The sequence below is a fragment of the Pan paniscus genome, chromosome 20 (assembly GCF_029289425.2).
Source record: "Pan paniscus chromosome 20, NHGRI_mPanPan1-v2.0_pri, whole genome shotgun sequence".
Taxonomy (NCBI): Eukaryota; Metazoa; Chordata; class Mammalia; order Primates; family Hominidae; genus Pan; species Pan paniscus.
The window spans coordinates 60,038,630-60,046,648 of NC_073269.2; positions in this window are offsets into that span (position 1 = coordinate 60,038,630).

Below are 8,019 nucleotides of genomic sequence, written 5' to 3' on the forward strand. Positions count from 1 at the left end.
TTCCACGATTCTAAGCCTCTTCCCGTAGCATGCCCCATGTGGAAGAGAAAAGTTAAGAAAATGAAACTGGCCAAAACTTGCTACTGCATTTGTGATTTTAGAAAGTAAATGATCAGACATTATTAAAATTATCAATGCAAAAAGAAAGTGAGACGGAACGGATTGTTTACCTTAACAAGATCAAGTTAAACTTGTATAGGGCTTATATATAACGCCGCTTAAAAGCTCAAGTTTATGCGGGGCAGTTTTGGTGGAAGAAGCTCAGGCAGTCCCTCTGGTGGTCGTTATAGATCTGGCCGTGGAACTGGTGGATATGAAAACAGAAGGTCTAAAAACAGCAGAAAAGGGCAACAGTTCTTAGCAGGAGAGACAGTGAGGAAAGCTGCAGGTTACTTGGAGACAGTCGTCCCAAATGCATTCGAGGAGGTGTAAAAATCTGCCACAGAAGGAACAATGATCCATAGTCAGAAAAGTTACTGCAGCTTAAGCAGGAAACCCTTCTTGTTCAGGACTGTCATAGCCAGTTTGCAAAAAGTGCAGCTATTGATTAATGTGATGTAGTGTCAATTAGAGGTACATCCCTGAGGTCTTTAAAACAAAACAAACTCAGCCAGGCACAGTGGCTCACACCTGTAATCCCAGCGCTTTGGGAAGCTGAGGCGGGCAGATCACCTGAGGCTGGGAGATTGAGACCAGCCTGGCTAACATGGTGAAACCCCGTCTCTACTAAAAATACAAAAATTGGCCGGGCGTGGTGGCAGGCACCTGTAATCCCAGCTACTCAGGAGGCTAAGGCAGGAGAATTGCTTGAACCCAGGAGGTGGAGGTTTCAGTGAGCCAAGATCGTGCCACTGCACTCCAGCCTGGGTGCTAAGAGTGAAATGCCGTCTCAAAAAATAAATTAAATAAATAAATAATTAGCTGGACGTGGTGGCAGGCACCTGTAATCCCAGCTACTTGGGAGGCTGAGGCAGGAGAATCACTTGAGCCTGGGAGGTGGAGGTTGCAGTGACCAGAGATCGTGCCACTGAACGCCAGCCTGGGCAACAGAGCAAGATTCTGTCTCAAAAAACAAAAACAAAAAAAGGCTCAAGTTTATGAATGAACTGTTCATATCAGGTGATGGTCTTTCAAAATAATGACTGTTTTTTGTACCAACTATTGTGCTCATGTGATTGATTGAACAATGCTTCCAAAGAATTTGAAACAATAAGGCAAAGAAACCTAATGTTCATAACAGAAAAAAAATTAAATGTATAGCACTAGAAAAATTGATTTTTTTTTTTTGAGACAGGGTCTCACTCTGTCACCCAGGCTGGAGTGCAGTGGTGCAATGATGGCTCACTGCAGCCTCCACCTCCTGGGCTCCAGCGATCCTCCTGCCTCAGCCTCTAGAGTAGCCCGGACTACAAGCATGCACCACCATGCTCAGCTAATTTTTGTATTTTTAGTATAGACAGGGTTTTACCATTTTCCCCAGGCTGGTCTCGAACTCCTATGCTCAAGCAATCAACCTGTCTCAGCCTCCCAAAGTGCTGGGTTTACAGGCATGAACCACAGAGCCTGGCATGATACTAGAAAAATTCTTTTTTTTTTTTGACATTTAAGTTCAGGGGTACATGGGCAGGATGTGCAGGTTTGTTACACAGGTAAACGTGTGTCATGGGGGTTTGTTGTACAGATTATTTTTTTTCTAGTGTATTTACTACTTCCTGATTATCAGATTATTTTATCACCCAGTTATTAAGCCTAGTACCCACTAGTTATTTTTCCTGATCCTCTCTCTCCTACCACCCTCCACCCTCTGACAGGCCCCAGCGTGTGTGAAAAACTCTTACAGTCTTCTAGAAAATACAATAGGTAGCCTTTGGAACATAGGGTATCATAAAGAGAAGCTGTAGAAAATATATTTCTTTGAATTTTTTTTTTTTTTTTTTTTTTTTTTTACAAATGATCACTATAATGTTTAAAATATGTTTACCACCTACAGTTGTGTGCTAGGGAAGCCATAAAAAAATGCCCCCCACTGGGGGGCTTATAGGACAGAAATGGATTTTCTCACCGTTCTGCAGGCTGGAAATCCAAGATGGAGGTGCCAGTAGGGTCAGTTTCTCCTGGGGTCTCTCTGCTTTGTATGCAGATGGCCGCCTTCTTGCTGTGTCTCCATGTGGTCTTTCCTCTGGATGTACATATCCTGGTGTCCTTTTCTTTTTTTTTTTCTGAGTTGGAGTCTTACTCTGTTGCCCAGCTGGAGTGCAATGACACGATCTCAGCTCACTGCAGCCTCTGCCTCCTGGATTCAAGCAATTCCCCTGCCTCAGCCTATCGAGTAGCTGGGATTACAGGCGTGCACCACTGCGCCCAGCTAATTTTTGTATTTTTAGTAGACATGGGGTTTGGCCATGTTGGCCAGGCTGGTCTTGAACTCCTGACCTCAGGCGATCCGCCCACCTGGGCTTCCCAAAGTGCTGAAATTACAGGCGTGAGCCACCGCACGTAGCCCCTAGTGTCTTTTTTATGTCCAAATTTCCTTTTTTCACAAGGGCCTCTTGTCTCCAAATACAGTCACATTCTGAGTTACTGGGAGTTAGGATTCAGCACACGAATTTTGAGGAGATGTAATTCAGCCCATAATTAAGCCCTATCCTCGTCAGACTGATGATCTGTGCTTTCTCTGAACTAACAGGATTTATATATTCCTTTTTAACAGCAAGGAACTCAGGTTCTCCATGGCCCCTTTATGAAGTTGCTCCTGCTGGTACATGACCCTCAGTTAGTTTCCTGAAGTTATTTACAAAGCCACCTCCACATGTGTTGAGCCTTTTCAGTTTACTTCAAATCCTGGGCCTGTGCTGCATGGCGGTGCTTTCCACAGATTCATATGTTAGATCTTTTCTATTTTTTTTTTTTTTTTTTTTTTGAGACAGAGTTTCCCTCTGTCGCCCAGGCTGGAGTGCAATGGTGTGATCTCGGCTCACTGCAACCTCTGCCTCCTGGGTTCAAGCAATTCTCCTGCCTTAGCCTCCTGAGTAGCAGGGACTACAGGCGTGTGCCACTATTCCCAGCTAATTTTTGTATTTTTGGTAGAGGCAGGGTTTCACCATATTGGCCAGGATGGTCTCGATCTCCTGACCCCATGATCCTCCCACTTTGACCTCTCAAAGTGTTGGGATTACAGGTGTGAGCTACTGCGCCCGGCCACATATTAAATCTTTTTTTTTTTTTTTTTTTTTGAGACAGAGTCTTGCTCTGTCACCCAGGCTGGGGTGCAATGAGGGATCTCGGCTCACTGCAAGCTCCGCCTCCCAGGTTCACGCCATTCTCCTGCCTCAGCCTCCCGAGTAGCTGAGACTACAGGCACCCGCCATCACGCCTGGCTAATTTTTTTGTATTTATAGTAGAGATATGTTAGCCAGGATGGTCTCAATCTCCTGACCTCATGATCCACCCACCTCGGCCTCCCAAAGTGCTGGGATTACAGGCATGAGCCACCATGCCCGGCCACATGTTAAATCTTGACACCCAATGTGATCGTAGAGGTTGGGCCTTTGGTGATGGCAGCAGCCACTCCAGACGGCTTGCCGCTGCCGTGACGCCACCTGCCCCAGGGAGTCCCAGCCCGGGCTATACACGCTATGGAGCCGCAGGGAGTCCTGCCCCTTCCGAGTTGGGGTGGGAGCTCCCAGGGTGATGCTACAGCTGTCCAAACCCCAGCTGTGGATCTGAGCCTCCCTCAAATCATATCACATATCAAGACTTACTCTTGTTGACAAAAAGAGTCAAACTCTATAAAATATTTGAAGAGATTTATTCTGAGCCAAATATGATAATGACCATGGCCCCTGACACAGCCCTAAGGAGGTCCTGAGATCATGTACCCAAGGTGGTTGGGGGGCAGCTTGGTTTTATACATTTTAGGGAGGCGTGAGACATCAATCAAACACATTTGAGAAATACATTGGTTTGGTCCAGAAAGGCTGGACAATTTGAAGGAGGCAGGGCCTTCCAGGCTTTAGGTAAATTAAAACATTTTCTGGTTGACAATTGGTTGAGTTTGTCTAAAGACCTGGGATTAATAGAGAGGAAATATTCAGGTTAAGATAAAAGATTGTGGAGACCAAGGTTCTTTTGAAGTCTTATAGTGGCTGCCCTTAGAGACAATAGATGAGAAATGTTTCCTACTCAGACCTTCAAAAGCTGCTAGATTCTCAGTTAACCTCCTCAGGATTGGGAGGTTTCCTGGAGGAAAAAGATCTAGCAATGTTAACAGAGATCCTTTACATATGCAAATATTCCCCCCACCAAGGACAGCTTTGCAGGGCCATTTAAAAATATGGCAAAGAAACATGTTTTGGGGTAAAATATTTTTATTTTCTTCTTTGTTAGGTAACGTTATGCCAGAGTCAGATTGGAAAGTAAGTCACGATATATAGGGCTAAATAAAACCCATCTGATGAGAATTTATGGTTTGTAGGGCATGAGCCCCCAGACCCCTTAGATAAGAATCTGGGCAAGATTAAAAAAAAAAAAAAAAATCAGAGCTGAGTCCTCACTATGGTAATTCAGTGAGTGTGACTACCAGCATGGATGTCCATAAAGGATATCCATTAGGGCCTCCCATTTTAATAATGTTTGCCAGGACCCTTCAATCAAAACAAAATCCATTCTCAGAATAGCTTAGAATCAAAGGAGGACTTTTTGGGTTTTTTTGGTTCAAGAAGGATTGGGCAAGAAAATTGCAGGGAGTGAAGGAATGCTGAGCTTTGGAAGCAATTAGAACCAAGAAAACAAAAGCTGAAAGCACTGTTACTCACTCCCGCTTCCCGGATGCTCCCTGAGTCATCTTTGTGTTTCTCCATAAAGACTGGCTTCCTCCACATGGCGAGACAGATGGCCACCAAGAACTCCCAAGCTTAAAAAAGAATGACTCTCTGTGGCAAGAAAACAAAGAGACACTCCTCCCCACCTTGCTACTCCCCATGTGGCCTCCACACTGCAACCTGGGACTGTGTAGTGAGGGGAGGGGAGCGAAGAAGTTTGCGTTAGTCCATTTTCACACTGCTGATAAAGACATACCTGAGACTGAGTAATTTATTTTTGTTTTTATTTTTATTTATTTATTTATTTTGAGACGGAGTCTCACTCTGTCACCCAGGCTGGAGTGCAGTGGCACGATCTCCGCTCACTGCAAGCTCTGCCTCCCGGGTTCACGCCGTTCTCCTGCCTCAGCCTCCTGAGTAGCTGGGACTACAGGCGCCCGCCACCACACCCGGCTAATTTTTTGTATTTTTAGTAGAGACGGGGTTTCACCGTGTTAGCCAGGATGGTCTCGATCTCCTGACCTCGTGATCCGCCCGCCTGGGCCTCCCAGAGTGCTGGGATTACAGGTGTGAGCCACTGCGCCCAGTCAGTTTACTTTTTAAAAAAGAGGTGTAATGGACTTACAGTTCCACATGGCTGGGGAGGCCTCACAATCATGGCAGAAGGTGAAAGGCACATCTTACATGGTGGCAGACGACAGAGAAATGAGAGAGCCAAGCAAAAGGGGAAACCCGTTATAAAAACCTCAGCTCTCCTGAGACTTGTTCACTACCATGAGAACGGCATGGGGGAATGTGTGGGTGGAGGATTAGCCAGGTGCTGAGGCAAAAGACTGAAGGCACCAACTGTTGCAGTATAATAAAGAAAATAGAATAAGAATAGTCATAATACAAATTAGATGTAGAGATGATCATGGACAATTATCAATCATTATTATAAACATTATTAATCATTAGCTTTTAATATTATTCTTTGTTGCATTACTAATATAACCTAGGAATAACCGGCGGGTATAGGGTCAGGTGCTGAAGGGACATGGTGAGAAGTGACCTAGAAGGCAAGAGGTGAGCCCTCTGTCACGCCCGCATAAGGGCCGCTTGAGGGGTCCTTGGTCAAGCGGTAACGCCAGTGTCTGGGAAGGCACCCGTTACTTAGCAGACCGCGAAAGGGAGTCTCCTTTCCTTGGAGGAGTCAGGGAACACTCTGCTCCACCAGCTTCTTGTGGAAGGCTGGATATTATCCAGGCCTGCCCAGTCATCTGGAGGCCTAAACCCCTCCCTGTGGTGCTGTGCTTCAGTGCTCACGCTCCTTATCCACTTTCATGCTCCTCCCGTACTCCTGGCTCCTCTTTGAAGTTCATAGTAGATAGAAATAGTGAAAGTCTTAAAGTCTTTGATCTTATAAGTGCATGGAAGAAAACGCTGACGTATGCTGCCTTCTCCCTCTCTCTCTGCTTCGGCTACCTAAGAGGAAAGGGTCCCCTCTCCTGTGATCACACGACTTGCTTCACCTTGTCAATCACTTCGAAGATTCACCCTGCTTACCCTGCCCCCTTATCTTGTATGCAATAAGTATCAGCACGCCCAGCCGTTATGGGCCACTACCGGTCTCCGAGTCTTGATGGTTGTGGTCCCCCCGGCCCAGCTGTTTTCTCTTTATCTCTTTGTCTTGTGTCTTTATTTCTTACAATCTCTTATCTCTGCACACGGGGAGAACACCTGCAAAGCCCCATAGGGCTGGACCCTGCAGGAATCCACCCCCCATGATTGAATTATCTCCCACTGGGTCCATCCCACAACACATGGGAATTATGGGAGCTACAACTGAAGATGAGATTTGGGTGGGGACACAGACACAAGCCATATATCAAGGTTGTTCCTTCAGATGCAGCAATCCTGGGAGCTTCTGGTTAGGACAAGATACAAGCGGAGACGGCTTCATGGGTATTGTAAACTCAATGTTTGTGTCCCGACAAAATTCAGCTGTTGGAACCTAACCCCAAGGTGATGGTATTTGTAATACGGGAGCTAAAAAGAAATTATTTAGGCAGACAGTGAGGGTAAGAGAGTCCTCAGTAAGGTTTCCTGTTAATAAAGAGCAGCCCCCAAATAATTTCTTTTCTAACAGAAAGCAGCCTGAAACATCAAGCTGCAAGCATAGATAAACAAGCTAAAATCTTGCATCAGCTGTGCCAATAGAAAACGGATGCCTGGGAGCCGGGTATATTCAACATGGAGGTTCCCTCTTCCCTTTTCTTTGTCCCCACATGTGCAGTAAAAAAGCAGACAATATGGCCCCGGCCAGGCAGAGACCCTACCTACATAATAAAAGATTAGGGTGGGACGGCCAGCTTCTTTGTGGGCTATGCAAATGTCATACCTGGTCCGACTAATCTCTCAGGCCCTGTGTAAATCAGACAGCACCTCCTCAAGCTTGTCTATAAAAGCCCCATGCATTTCACCACAAAACCAGGGGTCCCACTCAGGAACCCCTCTCTTCTCTGTGCAAAAGAGAGAACTATTCTCTTTTCTCTTTCTTTTGCTTATTAAGCCTTCACTCTTTTTTTTTTTTTTGAGATGGAGTCTGGCTCTGTCATTCAGGCTGGAGTGCAGTGGCACGATTTCGGCTCACTGCAACCTCCGCCTCCCAGGTGCAAGCAATTCTCCTGCCTCAGCCTCCCAAGTAGCTGGGATTACAGGCACCCACCACTGCGCCCAGCTAATTTTTATATTTTTAGTAGAGATGGGGTTTCACCGTGTTGGTCAGGCTGGTCTCGAACTCCTGATCTCAGGTGATCCGCCCCCTACTCGGTCTCCCAAAGTCCTGAGATTACAGGCGTGAGCCACTGCGCCCGGCCCAGTCTCTTTCACTATGTAAGGACACAGCAAGAAGGTGCCAGCTATGAACCAGGAAAAAAGCCCTCAGCAGACACTGAATCTACCAGTGCTTTGGTCTTGGACTTCCAGCCTCCAGAACCGTGAGAAATAACTATGTATTGTCTGTAAGCTGCCAGGTCTTTGGTATGTTGATAGCAGCCTGGATGGACTAAGACACTCTCTCCTTCCCTCTCATGCCCTGGACCCTCATCAGGGCCAGAAGTGGTTGGGGTGATGGCCCAAGCAGACTTTAAAAAGCACTGGCCTAACACAAGGGTTGGCACGCTACAGCCCACAGCTTGTTTTTGCAAATAAAATTTTT